General features: G+C 35.8%; 1 protein-coding gene and 1 pseudogene across 8 annotated transcripts in view; both read left to right on the top strand.

Moving 5' to 3' along the window:
- Window positions 1-19,073, top strand: part of OPHN1 (oligophrenin 1) — a 541,657-nt gene that overhangs the window by 467,434 nt on the left and 55,150 nt on the right. The window lies entirely within an intron of this gene.
- On the top strand, window positions 3,524-4,667 carry LOC131502970 (brain and acute leukemia cytoplasmic protein-like; annotated as a pseudogene).

Here is a 19,073-nt window from a genome sequence, read left to right as displayed (position 1 = left end):
ATTCCGCCTTGGTGGGCAGGCTGCCCCTCCACCACCCTGGCTATCCTCCCACCAGTCCGTGTAGCACGCACGCCTCTCTGCCCTTCCCACCCTCTTCTGTGGGCCTCTTGTCTATGCTTGGCTCCGGAGAGTCTGTTCTGCTAGTCTTCTGACGGTTTTCTGGGTTATTCTAGGCAGATATGGGTGGAATATAAGTGGTCAGCGGAATGAGGTGAGCCCACCGTCCTCCTACACCTCCATCTTCTTCTTCTCTGTATCCAAGTGCAGAGATTTTGTAAACAAAGTTACTTTGTTATTAGATTAAATCAACGGCTATAACTGTACAAAGTTTTAAACTTTATGATACTCACAAATACAAAATCTGTAGTAGATACGCAAAAGATAAGGAGAAAGGAGTCAAAGTATACACTACAAAAAAATCACCAGGAAAGATAGCAAACAGGAGAAATGGAATACAAAGGAATGAGAAACAATTAACAAAATGCCAATAGTAAGTTCTTAACTACCACTATAGGCATACTTCATTTTACTGTGCTTCACTTTATTTGCATTTCACAAGTACTGTGTTGTTTTTGTTGTTGTTGTTGTTGTTGTTTATGAATAGAAGGTTTGTGGCAACCCTGTATTTAGCAACTCTATTGGCATCATTTTTTTTTCCCAACAGCATTTGCTCACTTCATGTCTCTGCATCACATTTTGGTAATTTTTGCGATATTTTGAACTATTTAATTATTGTCATATTTGTTACAGTGATATATGATCAGTGATCTTTGATGTTACTATTGTATTTGTTTTGAGGCACCATTAATAGTTTTCATATAGATGGCAAACTTAATTGATAAATGTTGTGTTCTGACTGCTTTATCAGCTGGCCATTCCCCCATATCTATTCCTCTCATTCTTCTCTGAGACACAGCAATACTGAAATGAATCCAATTAAATAACCCTACAATAACCTGCAAGTATTTAAGTGAAAGAGAGAGTTGAAGATTTCTCATTTAAAATCAAAGCTAGAAATTATTAAGCTTAGTGAGGAAAGCATGTTGAAAGCTAAGATAGGCTGAAAGCTAGGCTTCTTGTGCCAAACAGCCATGTTCTGAATGCAAAAACAAAACAAAACAAAACGTAGGAAATAGAAAATGCTACTCCAGTGAATACATGAATGATAAGAAAGCAAAACAGCCTTCTTGCTGATATGAAGACAGTTTCATTCATTTGTATAGAAGATCAGAATATCCACAACATTCACTGAAGCCAAAGCCTAATCAAGAGCAATGACCTAACTCTCTCTTCAATTCTATAAAGGCTGAGAGAAGTGAGGAAGGTGAAAAGAAAAGTTTGAAACTATCAGAGGTTCATTCATGAGGATTTTGTTTTGTTTTGTTTTGTTTTTTATTTATTTATTTATTTATTTATTTATTTATTTATTTTTAAATTTACATAGAAATTAGTTACCATAAAGTGTAACAATGATTTCAGGAGTAGATTCCTTAATGCCCCTTACCCATTTAGCCCATCCCCCCTCCCACAACCACTCCAGTAACCCTCTATTTTGTTCTCCATATTTAAGAGTCTCTTATGTTTTGTCCCTCTCCCTGTTTTTACATTATTTTTACTTCCCTTCCCTTATGTTCATCTGTTTCATCTCTTAAAGTCCTCATATGAGTGAAGTCATATGATTTTTGTCTTTCTCTGACTGACTAATTTCACTTAGCATAATGCCCTCCAGTTCCATCCAAGTAGTTGCAAATGGCAAGATTTCATTCTTTTTGATTGCCGAGTAATATTCATTGTATATATATACCACATCTTCTTTATCCATTCAAAAATCGATGGACATTTGGGCTCTTTCCATACTTTGGCTATTGTTGCTAGTGCTGTTATAAACATTGGGATGCAAGTGTCCCTTCAAAACAGCACACCTGTATCCCTTGGATAAATACCTAGTAGTGCAATTGCTGAGTCATAGGGTAGTTCTATTTTTAGTTTTTTGAGGAACCTCCATACTGTTTTCCAGAGTGGCTGCACCAGCTTGCATTCCCACCAAAAATGCAAAAGAGATCCTCTTTCTCTGCATCCTTGCGAACATCTGTTGTTGTCTGAGTTGTTCATGTTAGCTATTCTGACAGGTGTAAGGTGGTATCTCATTGTGGTTTTGATTTGTATTTCCCTGATGATGAGTGATGTTGAGCATTTTTTCATGTGTTGGTTGACCATCTGGATGTCTTCTATGGAGAAGTGTCTATTCATGTCTTTTGCCCCTTTCTTCACTGGATTATTTGCTTTTTGGGTGTTGAGTTTGATAAGTTCTTTATAGATTTTGTATACTAACCCTTTATCTGATGTATCATATGCAAATATCTTCTCCCATTCTGTCACTTGCCTTTTAGTTTTGCTGATTGTTTCCTTCGCTGTGCAGAAGCTTTTTATTTTGATGAGGTCCCAGTAGTTCATTTTTGCTTTTGTTTTCCCTGCCTCTGGAGACGTGTTGAGTAAGAAGTTGCTACAGTCAAGGTCAAAGAGGTTTTTGCCTGTTTTCTCCTCAAGAATTTTCATAGCATCCTGTCTTACATTTAGGTCTTTCATCCATTTTGAATTTATTTTTGTGTATGGTGTAAGAAAGTGTTCCAGATTCATTCTTCTGCATGTCACTGTCCAGTTTTCCCATTTGCTGAAGAGACTGTCTTTATTCCATTGGATATTCTTTGGTTCATGAGGTTTAAAGAAAGAAGCCTTTGCCATAACAGAAAAGAGGAAGGTGAAGCAGCAAGCGCTGATGTAGAAGTTGCATCAAGTCATCCAGATCTAGGTAAGATAATTAGTGAAGGTGGCAACACTGAACAACAGATTTTCAGTGTAGATGAAACAACCTTATATTGGAAGGAGATGCCATGTAGCATAGCTAGATGAGAAGAAATCAATGCTTGGCTTCAAAAGATAGGCTTACCCTTGTTATGGGCTAATGTAGCTGGTGCCATTAGGTTGAGACCAATGCTCATTTACAATTCCAAAAATCCTAAGGCAGTCTTAAGTATTACACTAAATCTACTCTGCCTGTGCACTATAAATGGAACAACAAAGTCTGGATGACAGCACATCTGTTTTTATAAACAGATGGTTTACTGAGTATTTTAAGCCCACTATTGAGACATACACTGAGAAAAAGAATACTATCAAGATACTACTGCTCATTGTCAGTATCCATTGGTCACCCAAAAGCTGTGTATGTTAGAGATGTACAATAAGATTTATGTTGTTTTCATGCCTGCTAACATGACATCCATTCTATAGCCCTTGGATCAAGGAGTAATACTAACTTTCAAGTCTTATTTTTTAAGATATACATTTGTAATGCTATAGCTGTCATACAGAGTGATTCTTCTGACGGACCTGGGCAAAGTAAATTGAAAACTTTCTGGAAAGAAAACACCGTTATAGATGTCATTAAGAACATTTTTGGTCATGGGAAGAGGCCATAAAGTCAACATTAACAGGAGTTTTGAAGAAGTTGATTCCAACCCTCATGGATGACATTGAAGGGTTCAACATTTCAGTGGAGGAAGTAACTGCAGATGTGGTGGAGATAGTAAGAGAACTATAATTGGAAGTGACTGAATTGCTGCAATTTCACGATAAAACTTCAACAGATGAGGGGCACCTGGATGGCTCAGTCAGTTAAGCATCTGACTTTGGCTCAGGTCATGATCTCTTGGTTCACAAGTTTGAGCCCTGCATCGGGCTCTGTGTTAACAGCTGAGAGCCTGGAGCCTTCTTCAGATTCTGTGTCTCCCTCTGTTTCAGCCCCTCCCCTGCTCATACTCTGTCTTTCTCTCTCAAAAATAAATAAAACATTATAACTTTTTTTTAAAGAAAAACTTCAATAGATGAGGAGTTGCTTCTTATGGATGAGCAAAGAAAGTGATTTCTTGATAATCTATTCCTGGTGAAGATGCTGTAAAGATTTTGAAATGACAACAAAGGATTTTGAATATCAATAAACTTAGTTGATAAAGCAGTGACAATGTTTGAGAGGATTGAATCCAATTTTGAAGGAACTTCTACTGTGGGGGGTGCAGCAAGTGCAGGAGGAGCTGGGTGCCTGAATGTTGCACAGGCGGGCACAGGAACCTAAAGTCACAGCCACTGCTACCTGATTGGGGGCCTGGGATGCACCACAGGGGCTAAGCACCTTTGGAGCCTTGAGCCCTCCAGTCACAGGGCGCACTGTGACATCCCACAGCATGGGAGCATAAACTGTGGTAGGAGTTGGGCCAATGCCAGCAAGTCCTGTTACTACAAGAGCTGGACCAGGGAGTCTGAGTCCACCTGACTTACCTACGCCAAATTGGATGTGCCACCTGATGTCTCTGCCACTGACAATGGCTATGAAGTCAGTGGCCTGCATGCAGGTGTGTTGGAAGATGGACTGTCTTTCAATGGTATGCCCTGATCTACGGCCCCAGAGAAGAAGACGAGCTGTGGAACCCAGTTCTTGAATCCCCAGAGCCTCAACTCAGGCTCTCTGACCCAGAAACATAATAGCCTTCAGATCACAGATACTAAAAGAGATGCTAAGTGAATGTCTGCAAAATAATGTCACCATTAATGTTAAAGAAAGTATCTGACAGGGGGACACAAGTTGAAAAATCATGAACTGTATTAACTAGAAGAGTGTCAACTAGAAGGATGGATTGACTTCTTTGGTGCCCTCCACATATTGGATCCAATCAAGAAGTCTTGAATAAGTGAGTGGCCCTTACTGAGCATGATTGCTGCTGAGTTCCTTGAGAGATTGTCTTACCTGGCAGCCAATGGCTGCCTGGGCTTTTGGGATATTCTCAGCCTCCTACTTACCACATAAATGTATTGGCACAGTACTTGCATATGGTAATAAACTGAATGTGCAATTAGTTTGCCTGTACAACTCCTGCAATATGGTTTTATGTAAAAGTGGTGAGCCAAAGCCACAGGAAAGTTTATGAAACAGAGAAAAGTAGCAGGAATACATTCATTCCCTGGGTAAAAAAGGCTCATATGGGTTCTAAGTTCTCCTGACCATGTTAGCATGCACTGTTTCAGGCCAGCTTATTCTTTCATTCTTCCTTTCTGAATACCACCACCATAAGGAAGCTTACCGTGTTCACTTTAAAGTTGTCTTCCACCTAACTGTAAACCCAGATATAGGAGAAATCAAGAAACAGGAAAACTCCCTGTTATACTTATTTCCTTAGCTCAGTGTGAGACAGATTGATACCAAGTTTCACACAAAATAACCCCACCAACACCCAAAGTGTTTGGGGAGGTTTCTAGGATGCAGTCACTTCCATTTCTCATCTGCCTTCAATGTCCCCCCTTCCTGGTGTCCATGTCAGCCTCTGTACAATGATATCATGGTCATTGTGATCAACACATCCAGCCTAGGATGCCCCTCAAGGCTCAGCCAGGCATTGAATTTTCATAGCTTTCCAGTTCTCTTTGCTTATTCTCTTGAGTGTTCTCTCCAGTTGGGTCATTTACAATTGTTAATCAAAGAGTGGACACTGCTTGGGGTGCCTGGGTGGCTCAGTCGGTTGGGTGTCTGACTTCGGCTCAAGTCATGATCTCACGGTCTGTGAGTTCAAGCCCCACGTCGGGCTCTGTGCTAACAGCTCAGAGCCTGTAACCTGCTTCGGATTCTGTGTCTCCCTCTCTCTCTCCCCCTCCCACGCTCATGCTCTGTCTCTCTCTCTGTCAAAAATAAATATACATTAAAAATTTTTAATAAAAAAAGAGTGGACACTACTTACAAGAGGGAGATAATCCATAAAATATTGGCAGCACGCGCAGCTTCCCTTTTGTCTCTCATACACAGTTCCAGGAATATGCCATTTGCTATCTGTGAAGGAATCACTTTAGAAAGCCATTACCTGGTTAATGTGCATTCACATTGACATTAGACTGATGCTCACTGTGTTAAAAATCAGAGGCAGTGAAAAATGTTTTAAAAGATTACAATTATCTGACATTAAACACGTTAAGCTGGAGGTATCTTCCTCCAAAGTAATGTAGCATGATTTTTAAAGGATTGTTAACATGCCTGGATTGGGATAAAGTTATACCAAACAATACCAATAAACTCCATGTTTACCAGGAAAAAATAAGCTCTACTGTGGGTAAAATGCCATCAAAGAGCATTGCATGTTAAAGAGAAATGGTTTGTGAAAGGAAATGTCAATCAATGCAGCAAACTTCATGATTGTCTTATTTTGGGAAATTCCCACAGCCAGTCTACAAGAGGCTCATTATAGACTTGAGGACACCTGCAGATTGAAGGTGAGGGGATGGAAAACAATCTGTCATGCTAATGGATGTCAAAAGAAAGCCAGGATGGCCATACTTATATCAGACAAACTAGTCTTTAAATTAAAGACTGTTACAAGAGATGAAGAAGGGCCTTATATCATAATTAAGGGGTCTATCCATCAATAAGAGCTAATAACTGTAAATGTTTATGCCCCCAACTTTTAAGCCCAAATATACGTCAATCACAAACCTAAACAAACTTATTGATAATAATACTGTAATTGTAGGTGACTTTAATAACTCCACTTACAACAATGGACAGGTCATATGGCAGGAAATCAATAAAGAAACAATGGCCTTGAATGATACACTGGACCACATGGACTTGACATATATTCAGAACTTTTCATCCCAAAGCAGCAAAATATACATTCTTCTTGAGTGCACATTGAACAGTCTCCAAAATAGATCACATACTGGGTCACAAAATATAAGAGGATTGAGATCATACCATGCATATTTTAACATCACAACACTATGAAACATGAAATCAACCACAAGAAAAACATTTGGGAAGCCTCCAAATTCATGGAAGTTAACGAGCACCCTATTAAAGAATGAATGGGTGAACCAGGAAATTAAAGAAGAAATTAAAAATATATAGTGAAGCAAATAAAAATGAAAATATGACAATCCAAACACTTTGGGATGCAGCAAAGGCCATTCTATGAATAAAATACGTTACAATCCAGATCTATCTCAAGAAGCAATAAAAATCTGTATTTGGATACAGAACCTAACCTTACACCTAAAGAACTAGAAGCAGAGCAGCAAGGAAACCCCAAAGCCAGCAGAAGAAGAGAAATAATAAAGATTAGAGCAGAAAGAAACAATATAGAATTCAGAAAAACAGTAGAACATATCAATGAATCTAATAAGTGTTTTTTTGAAAGAATAAACAAAATTGATAAACCCCTAGCCCGATTTCTCAAAAAGAAAAGAGAGAGAACCCAAATAGGTAAAATCACTAATGAAAGGGGAGAGATCACAACCAACACCACAAAAATACAAACAAATATTAGAGAATACTATGAAAAATTACATTCCAATAAACTGGACAATCTGGAAGAAATGGACAAATTCGTTGACACCCACACACTAACAAAATTCAAACGGGAAGAAATAGAAAATTTGAATAAATCCATAACCAGCAAAAAAAAAAATTGAATCAGTTATCAAGTCTCCCAACAAATAAGAGTTCTGGGCCAGATGGCTTCCTAGGGGAATTCTACCAGACATTTAAAGCAGAGTTAATACCTGTTCTTCTCATGCTGTTCCAAAAACTTGAAATGGAAGGAAAGCTTCCAGACCCATTTTATGAAGCCAGCATTATCTTGATTCCCAAAAGCAAAGACCCCACTAAAAAGGAGAATTACAGGCCAATATCCCTGATGAACATGGATGCAGAAATTCACAAGAAGATAGTAGCAAATCGAATTCAACAGTATATTAAGAGAATTATTCACCATGGTCATGTGGGATTCATTCCTGGGCTGCAGGGCTGGTTCAATATCTGCAAATCAATCAATGTGATGCATCACATTAATAGAAGAAAAGATAAGAAACATCCTGTCAATAGATGCAATAAAAAGCATTTGACAAAATACAGCATCCTTTCTTGATTAAAAAAAAAAAATCAAAACCTTGAGAAAGTCGGGATAGAAGGAACATACCTTAATATCATAAAAGCCATATGTGACAGTCCCACCACTAATATCATCCTCAATGGGGAAAAACTGAGAGCTTTCCCCCTGAGATCAGGAACATGACAGAGATGTCCACTCTCACTATTGTTGTTTAACATAGTGTTGGAAGTCTTACCCTCAGCAGTCAGACAACAAAATGAAATAAAACGCATCAAAATTGTCAAAGAAGAAGTCAAACTTTCACTTTTTGCAGATGACATGATACTCTTCGTTGAAAACTCAAGACTCCACCAAAAAAACTACTAGAACTGATAACATGGATTCAGCAAAGTTGCAGGATATAAAATCAATGTACAGAAATTTGTTGCATTTCTATACACCAATAATGAAACAACAGAAAGAGATATCAAGGAATTGATTCCATTTACAACTGCACTAAGGACCATAAAATATGTAGGAATAAACCTAACCAAAGAGGTAAAAGATATGTTTCCTGGAAATTATAGAAAAACTTATGAAAGAAATTGAAAAAGACACAAAGAAATGGAAAAACATTCCACATTCATGGATTGGAAGAACAAATGTTGTTAAAATATCAATACTACCCAAAGCAATATACACATTCAATGCAATCACAATAAAAATAACACCAGCATTCTTTTCATAACTAAAACAAACAATCCTAAAATTTGTATGGAACCACCAAAAAAAAAAAAAACCCGCAAATAACCAAAGTAATGTTGAAAAAGAAACCAAAGCTGGAGGCATCAAAATCCTGGACTTTAGCCTGTACTACAAGGACGTAATCATCAAGACAGTATGGTATGGGTACAAAAACAGACTCATAGACCAATATAACAGAATAGATAACCCAAAATTGGACCCGCAAATGTATGGCCAACTAATCTTTGACAAAGCAGGAAAGAATATCCAATGGAAAAGAGTCTCCTTAGCAAGTGGTGCTGGGAGAATGGGACAGCAGATGCAGAAGAATGAAGTTGGACAACCTTCTTACACCATAAACAAGAATAAACTCAAAACGGATGAAAGACTGAAATGTGAGACAGGAAAACACAAAATCCTAGAGGAGAAAGGAGGCAACAACCTCTTTGTCCCAGCCACAGCAGCTTCTTATTTGACATGTCTCCAAAGGCAAGGGAATTAAAAGCAAAAATGAACTATTGGGACCTCATCAAGATACAAAGCTGTACAGCAGAGGAAACAACAAAACTAAAAGGCAACCAATGGAATGGGATAAGATATTTGCAAATAACATATTGTACACAGGGTTAGTATCCAAAATCTATAACAAACTTACCAAACTCAACACCCACAAAACAAATAATCCAGTGAAGAAATGGCCAGAAGACATGAACAGATACTTCTCCAAAGAAGACATCCAGATGGCTAACAGACACATGAAAAGATGTTCAATGTCACTCATCATCAGGGAAATATAAATCAAAACTACAATGAAATATATCACCTCACACTTATTCAGAATGGCTAAAATTAAGAACACATGAAATAAAAAATGTTCACAAGGAGGTGGAGAAAGGGGAACTCTCTTACACTATTGGTACGAATGAAAACTGGTGCAACTATTCTGGAAAACAGTATGGAGGTTCCTCAAAGTATTAAAAATAAATAATAAAAATAAATAGTAAAAATTAAATATAGAATTACTGTATGACCCAGCACCACTAGGAATTTATCTAAAGGATACAGGAATGCTGATTCATAGGGGCACAGGTGCCCCAATGTGCTATCAACAATAGCCAAATTATGGAAAGGACTCAAATGTCCATCAACTGATGAATGGATAAAATTAGTATGGTATACACACACACACACACACACACACACACACACACACACACACACACAATGGAATACTGCTTGGAAATGAAAAAGAATGAAATCTTGCCACTTGCAACAATGTGGATGGAACTGGAGGGTATTATGCTACGTGAAATAAGTCAATCAGAGAAAGACGGATATCATATGTTCTCACTCATATGTGGAATTTGAGGAATTTAACAGAAGACCATGGGGGAAGGGAAGGAAAAAACAGTTACAAACTGAGAGTGAGTCAAAACATAAGAGACTCTTAAATATAGAGAACAAACTGACGACTGATGGAGGGGGTGCGGGGGAGAGGGGAATGGGCAGTGGACTTTGAGGAGGGTACTTGTTGGTATGAGTACTTGGTGTTGTATGTAAGTGATGAATCATGGGAACCTACTCCGGAAGCCAATAACATGCTGTATAGTCTTTATGTTAGCTAACTTGACAATAAATTATGTTAAAAAAAAGTAACAAATTGCCACAGCCAGCCCAACCTTCAGCAACCACCAGCCTGATCAGTCAGCAACCATCAACAATAAACCCAGACTCTCCTCCAGCATAAGGATTATGACTTGCTGAAATCTCACGTGATGGTTGACATTTGTTAAACAATAAAGCATTTTTTATTAAGTTTTTATTTAAATTCCAAAATAGTTAACATAAAGTGTTATATTAGTTTCAGGTGTACAATATAGTGATTCAACACTATACAACACCTGGTGCTCATCACAAGTGCACTCCTTAATCCTAATCACCTTTTCCACCCATCCCCCCATCTACCTCTCCTCTGGTAACAGTTTATTCTCTACAGTTAAGAGTCCGTTGCTTGGTTTGCCTGCACCTCTCTCTCTTTCTCTCTCTCCCCCCTCCCTTTGCTGGATTGTTTTGTTTCTTAAATTACACAAATGAGTGAAATCATATAGTATTTTTCTTTCTCAGACTGACTCCGACTTCCCTTAGCAAAATACTCTCTAGCTCTATCCACATCATTGCAGATGGCAAAATTTCATTCTCTTTTATGGCTGAGTAATATTCCATTGTGTATATATACCACATCTTCCTTGTCCATGCATCTATCAAGGGACACACGCTGCTTCCACAATTTTGCTATTGTAATAATGCTGCTACAAACTTAAGGGTGCATGTATCTTTGAATTAGTGTTTTTGTATTCTTTGGACAAATACCCAGTAGTGTAATTACTGGACCATAGGATAGTTCTATTTTTAGCTTTTTGAGGATCCTCCATACTGTTTTCCACAGTGGCTGTACAAGTTTGCATTCCCACCTGCAGTGAATGAGGTTTCCTTTTTCTGAACATCCTTGCCAATACTTGTTTCTTTTATTTTTAATTTTAGCCATTCTGACAGGTTTGAGATGATATCTCATTGTAATTTTGATTTGCATTTTCCTGATGAGTGATGTTGAGGATCTTTTCATGTGTCTGTTGGCCATCTGGATGTCTTCTTTGAAGAAATGTCTATTCATTTATTCTGCCCATTTTTAATTAGATTATTTGTTTTCTAGGTGTTGAATTGTATTAGTTCTTTATATATTTTGGATACTAACACTTATTTGAATATGTCATTTGCAAATATCTTCTCCCATTCATCAGGTTGCCTTTTAATTTTGCTGATTGTTTCCTTCACTGTGCAGCACCTTTTATTTTTATGTAGTCCCAATAGTTTATTTTTGCTTTTATTTTCCTTGTTTCAGGAGACATATCTACAAAAATGATGTTGTGACCAATGTCAGAGAAATTACTACCTGTGCTCTCTTCTAGGATTTTTAGGAATTCAGGTCTCACATTAAGTGTTTAATCTATGCTGAGTTTATTTTTGTGTATGGTGTAAGAAATTGGTCCAGTTTCAATCTTTTGGATGTAGCTGCTATTCAGGGTCTTTTGTGATTCCATATAAATTTTAGGGTTGTTCCAGTTCTTTGAGAAATACCACTGATGTTTTGTTAGGGATTGCATTAAATGTCTAGATTGTTTTGGGTAGTATAGACATTTTAACAATATTTATTCTTCCAGTCCTTAAGCATGGAATGTCTTTCCATTTCTTTGTGTCATCTAAAGAACAGTGCTTTAATCAGTGTTTTACAGTTTTCAGAGTACAGGGCTTTCATCTCTTTTGCTAAGTTTATTCCAACCTACTTTATTATTTTTGGTGCAATTTTAAATGGGATTGTTTTCTTAATTTTTCCTTCTGCTGCTTCATTATTATTATGTGGAAATGTATCAACTTTTCTGAACATTGATTTTGTATCCTGCAACTTTACTAAATTTATTTATCAGTTCTAGCAGTTTTTTGGTGGAGTCTTCAGATTTTTCTCTATATAATATCATGTCATCTTGAAATAGTGCAAGTTTTACTTCTTACCAATTTGAATGCCTCTTATTTATTTTTCTCATCTAACTGCTATGGCTAGGACTTCTAGTACTATGTTAAATAAAATTTGTGAGAATGGAGATCCTTGTCTTGTTCATGATCTTAGGAGAAAATTTCTCTCAGTCCCCCCCTCCATTGAGTGTGATATTCACTGTGAGTTTTTCATATGAGACCTTTATGTTGAGGTTTGTTCCCTTTAGACCTACTTTGTTGAGGTTTGTTGTTGTTTTCACAAATGGGTGTGTAGTTTGTCAGATGTTTTTTTTTTCTGCATCTTTTGAAATGATCATGTGATTTTTGTTCTTTCCTCTATTGATGTGATGTATCACATTGATTAATTTGCTAATATTGAACCATTGAACCATCCTTGGAATAAATCCCCCTTGATAGTGGTCAATGATTATTTAAATATATTGTTGGATTCAGTTTGCTAGTATTTTGTTGAAAATGTTTGCATTTATGTTCAACAGAGATATCAGTTTGTAGTTCTCTTTTTTGTGCTGTCTTTATCTGGTTTTGGTACCATGGTAATGCTGGCTTCATAGAATGAATTTGGAAGTTTACCTTCCTTTTCTATTTTTTGGAATATTTGGAGAATAGGTATTAACTCTTCTTTAAATGTTGTCTTGTTCTGGACTTCTGTTTTGGGGGAGGTTATTATTATTATTATTATTGTTATTACTGATTCAATTTCTTTGCTTGTTATGGGTCTCTTCCAGTTTTCTGTTTCTTCCTGATCCAGCTTTGGTAGGTTATATGTTTCTAGGAATTTATCCATTTCCTCTAGGTTGTTCAATTTGTTGGCATGTAGTTTCTCATAATATTCTCTGACATTTGTTGGTATTTCTGTGGTGTTGGTGGTTCTTTCTCCTCCATCATTTATTGTTTTATTTATTTGAGTCCTTTCTCTCTCTCTCTCTCTCTCTCTCTCTCTTTTATGATGAGTATGGCAAAAGGTTCACCAATTTTTGTTTTTCTTTTCAAAGAACCATTGATCTGTTCTATAGGGTTTTTTTTAGGGGTTTTTTTTTTTCTATATCATTTGTATCTGCTCTAATCTTTGTTTCCTTCTTTCTGCTAGGGTTTTGGTTTTATTTCCTCTTTTTCTAGCCCCTTTATATGTAGAGTTAGGTTGTTTATTTGAGTCTTTTTCTTTTAGAGACAGGTCTGTATTGCACTAAACTTCCCTCTTAGAACTGCTTTTGCTACATCCCAATGATTTTTGGACTGTTGTGTTTCATTTTCATTTGTTTCCATGTAATTTTTTATTTCTTTTTTGATCTATTGGTTGACCCATTTATTAGTTAGTAGTATATTATTTAACCTCCATGTATTTGTGCTCTTTCCAGATTTTCTCTTTTGATTTTTAATTTCATAGCATTGTCAGAAAAGATACATCGTATGACTTAAATCGTTTTTAATTTGTTGAGACTTGTTTTGTGGCATAATATGTGATCTATTCTGGAGAATGTTCTATATGCACTTGGAAAAATATGTGATTTATTCTGGAGCATGTCCCATGTTCACTTGAAAAGAATGTGTATTCTGGTATTTTATTTATGTGGAATGTTCTGAATATATCTGTTATGTCCATCTCATTCACTGTGTCATTCAAAGCCACGATTTCTTTGTTGATTTTCTAATTGGATAATCGGTCCAGTGATATAAGTGTGGTTTTAAAGTCCCCTACTATTATTGTAATACTATTGATTTGTTCCTTTGTTGTTAACTGTTTTACGTATTTGGTCCCTCTCATGTTGGGTGCATATTTATAATTGTTATATCCTCTTGTTGGATGGTCCCCTTTATTATTATTTAAAAGTGTCCTTGTTTGTCTCTTGTTACAGTCTTTTTTAAAGTCTATTTTGTCTGATATAAGTACTGCTACTATGGCTTCCTTTTGACATCTATTTTAATGATAAATATTTCTCTATCCCCTCATTTTCAATCTACAGATGTCTTTAGGTATGAAATGAATTTCTTGTAGGCAGCATATAGATGGGTCTTGGTTTTTTAATCCATTTTTCTACCCCATTTCTTTTGATTGGAGCATTTAGTCTATTTACATTCAAAGTAATTATTGATAGATACGTATTTAGTGCCATTTTGTAACTTGTTTTGGAGTTATTTCTCTGATCCATTCTTCTTTTGCTCTTTCATGGTTTCCTTTAGTGATATACTTGGATTCACTTCTCTTTATTGTGTGCATAGTTATTAGTGGTTTTTGATATATGTTTACCTTACCTTTGTATATATAACCTCTTCTGCATATAGCAGTCTATATGAACTTGATCATCACTTAAGTTTGAACCCATTCTTTACTCCTCTCCTCCCAACATTTTAGGTATCTGGTATCATATTTTACATCCTATTATTTTGTGAATCCCTTGGCTGATTTTTACCGATATACTTATTTTTCATACTTTTATTTATGGTCTTTCCCTTCTACTCAGTGAGTCACTTCAATAAAATATTTTTAAATTAAGGTATGGACATTGTCTTTTTAGACATAATGCCATTGCACATAATGTAGTGCATATGTATATGTATATTGCATATAATGTAGTGTAGTATGAATTTAGCTTCTCTATGTACTGAGAAACAAAATATTTATTTGACTTGCTTTACTTGTAATATTCACTTTATTTCAGTGGTCTGGAACCAAACCTGCAATATATCTGCTATGCCTGTAGTTACTTTAAATGGAAACGGATTACATTCTCCAATTAAAGACACAGTGTCCGAGTAGATTAAAAAATAAGATTCAACTCTATTTTGACCACAAAAGGTTCACTTTAGCATTAGGAACACAAATAGGCTAAAAGTGAAGGACTAGAAATGGTATTCTATGTAAGTGATAATCACAAAAGAGTAAGAATGACAATACCTATATATAAGGAAAAATGAACTATATATGTCAAAAACTGTCACAAGAGAAAAAATGGTCATTATATAGTAATTATTATGTCATTTATCAAAGGATATAGCTGTTGTAAATACACATGTACACAATATCCAATGCAAAGCAAATATTAACAGAAATAAAGAGGGAAATAGAACAATAAAATAACAGTAGGGGATTTTAATAACTTACTTTTAAAAATGCTCATTCATATGGAAAATAAGGAAATAGTTGACTTGAACAACAATATAGACCACATGGACCTAAAAGACCTATGCCTAACATTCCACTCAACAGCAGAAGAATACACATTTTTAAAGCACACACAGAACATTCTCCAGGATAGATTATATGTTGGGCCACAAAACAAAGCCTAACAAATTTAAGAAGGTTGAAGTTGTACCACGTATCTTTTCTGACCAAAATGGTATGAAACTAGAAATAAATAACTGGGGAAAAATAGAATAAAATTACAAATATTTGGAAACCAATTAAAGAATAAATCAAATTGGAATACAAAAATTATCATGAGACAAATAAAAATAGAAATACATATACAAAAGCTTATGGGATAAAGTAAAAGCTGTTCTAGGAAGGAAGTTTATAGTGTCAAATGCCTACATTAAGAAAAAAGAAAGATCACAAATAAACAACCTAGCTTTAAATTTCAAGGAACTAGAAAAAAGAACAAAATAAGACCAAAGGTGGCAGAAGAAAGGGAAAAGTAAATATCACAGTGAAAATAAAAGGAATAAAGACCAGAGAAAAATAGAAAAATAATTCAAAGAAATTAAGTGTTTTTTACAAGATAAACAAAATTGACATTTATTTAGACTAAGAAAAAAGAGTAGGCTCAAATAAAATTATAAATAAAAGAGGAGTCATTATAACTGATACCACAGAAATCTACAGAATCTTAAAGAGATACCTGTGAATAATTAAATGCCAACAAATTGGATAACCTAGAAGAAATGGCTAAACTTCTAGAAACATACAAGCTACCAAGGCTGAAGTATGAAGAAATAAGAAATCTGACCGGACCAATAATGAGTAAGAAAATTAAATCAACAATCAAAAACCTCCCAACCAAGAAAAGTTTCACAGTCAAATGTATTCACTGGAAAATTCTACCAAACATTAATGAAGAATTAATACCAATCCTTCTTAAACCATTACAAAAACTTTAAGAAGAGGGAATAATCATATCTCTTTTTATGAGGTCAGCATCACCTTGATACCAAAACCAAATAAGGACAATATGAAACAGGAAAACTGTAGGTCGGTAACCCTGATGAACATAGATGCAAAAATCCTCAACATTAATACTAGAAAACTGAATTCAGCAACAGATTAAAAGGATCTTACACCATGGTCAATGGAGATTTATCCCTAGGATGGATACAAGGACAGTTCTTTATAACAAACAATAAATGTGACACATCACATTGATAGAACGAAGGATAAAAATTATATGATAATTTCAATATATCCAGAAAAAGCATATTCATCAATATTATTTCATGACAACAATTGTCAAAAAATTAGGTGTAGAAAGAATGTACTTCAATATCAAAAAGGCCATATATGACAAATCCACAGCTAACATTATATTCAAAGTTGAAAAGCTGGAAGCTTTTCTTCTAAGATCAGGAACAAGGATGTCTACTGTGTCCACTTTTATTCAGCATAATACTTGTAGTTCTAGCCAGAGAAGTTAGTCAAGAAAAAGAAAAAATATAAGTGTCCGAATAAGAAAGGAAGAAGTAAAATTATCTGTAGATGATATGATTTTAAATTTTATTTTAATGTTTATTTATTTTTGAGAGAGAGAGAGACAGAGAGACAGAGAGAGGGAGAGAGACAGAGCACAAGTTGGGGAGGGGCAGAGAGAGAGGGAGACACAGAATCCGAAGCAGGCTCCAGGATCTGAGCTGTCAGCACAGAGCCTGATGCAGGGCTCAAACCCACAAACTGTGAGATCATGACTTGAGCTGAAGTCAGTCGCTTAACTGACTGAGCCACCCAAGCACCCCTGGATGATGTGATTTTATATAGAAAAAAAGTCTAAACACTCCACCAAAAGATTGTTAGAACTAATAAGAAAATTCAGTAAAGTGCAGCATACAAAATCAGTATACAAAATTAACGTATGTTACATACTAACAATGAACTATCCAAAAAGAAAAAAGTAAAAAGGAATTAAGAAAACCATCCCATTTACAATAGCATCAAAAATATTTAGGAAAAAGTTTAACCAAGGAGTTGAAGACCTGTGTAAGCTTATGCACAGCAAAGAAAACAACAGAGTGAAGAGAACCTACATAATAGATGATATTTGCAAACCATATATCTGTTAAGGGGTTAATATCCAAAATATATAAGGAAGCCCTAAAACTCAGTAACAAGAAATTTTAAAAACCTTCCCATTTACAGTAGCCTCAAAAAATACTTAATAAAAAAATTAAACCAAGGAGTTGAAGACCTATGCACTGAAAATTAGAAGACATTGAGAAATAAATTGAAGACACAAATAAGTGGAAAGATATTTTGTGTTTATGTATTAGAAACATTAATATTGTTAAAATGTCCATACTACCCATAGATATCTACAGGCTCAATGCAATTCTATATGTTTGACTTTTTTAGATTCTACATATAAATGAGATCATGCAGTTTTTTTTACTTCGTGTCTGCCTTATTCCCTTTAGCATAATATCTTCCAGGTTTATCCATATCATTGCAAATGGCAGGATATCTTTTTTTTATTTTATTTTTTTGATAGAGAACAAGTGGGGGAGGGGCAGAGAGAGAAGGAGACACAGAATCCAAAGCAGGCTACAGGCTCTCAGCTGTCAGCACAGAGCCAGATGCAGGGCTCAAACTCACAAATCGCGAGATCATGACCTAAGCTGAAGTCGGACGCTCAACCGAGTGAGCCATCCAGGAGCCCCAGGATATCTTTCTTTTTTAAGGCTGAATAGTATTCACATATATGAACATATATATATCACATTTTCTGTATTCATTCATCCTTTAATAGACACTTAGTTTCCATATCTTATTATCTTTTTAATTCTTTCCATCATAAGTAGACATGAATTTATACTCCTTTAATTCTTATCACCTCCCATTTGAGGCTGGTAAATTGAGATTCATTTTATAGTGAAGTCCTTGGATGCTCAGAGGGAAAGTATTTTGCCCAATCCACATTACTTCTAAACAACAGTGCAGCAATTTGCATCCATCTCATTCCAGAGCTCATTTGTCTACTGTATAATGTCTAAACCCTCTTCTGAGAAGGCACCAAATCCTTTTATTCACCACTGTGCTTTACCCCTATTATCTTACCCCCAAAGTTGTTATTCCTCTTGTATAAAGTATTTCAATGAGTCTGCTCACTAACATCATGGGCTCCTTCGCACCTCCATATCTAAGTACTGTCCATTCTCCCTCTTTAATATCTCTTGAATCTCTCTCTCTTTGCTGCTGGTATTCTAATTTAGATCCTTCTTATCAGCAGTATCCTATCTGGTCTCCCTACCTCAGTCTCTCTAGTCTAGTCAACTTTCAATAATGAACCTAAAGGGATATTCTAAAAATGCATTTGATAATACCACTTCCCTGTAAACAAAAAAAGTCATACCCACTTCAGCCCAGTGATAAAGTTCATACTCATGAACATGGCATTCATTGCCTTCATGATACAGCCCCAACCCACCTTAACAACCTCATCTCCAACTACCCACACTTATCATCTAAAATTGGTTCCTATGCTCAAGCCACACTAAACTTTATTCTTAGTTTACATTTTCTTAGGCAAACTATGATCTTTCACTCCTGTAAGGTGTTCTGTCTGAAGTTCCCTTTCCCTCGTTTTCTACCTATTGTAATCCTTCAAGGCCCAACTCAAATGTTACTCCTTTTGAAAGATCTTCTTCAGCCCC

The sequence above is a fragment of the Neofelis nebulosa genome, chromosome X (genome assembly GCF_028018385.1).
Source record: "Neofelis nebulosa isolate mNeoNeb1 chromosome X, mNeoNeb1.pri, whole genome shotgun sequence".
In the NCBI taxonomy this organism is placed as follows: Eukaryota; Metazoa; Chordata; class Mammalia; order Carnivora; family Felidae; genus Neofelis; species Neofelis nebulosa.
This window is presented reverse-complemented; position numbering and strand designations above follow the sequence as displayed.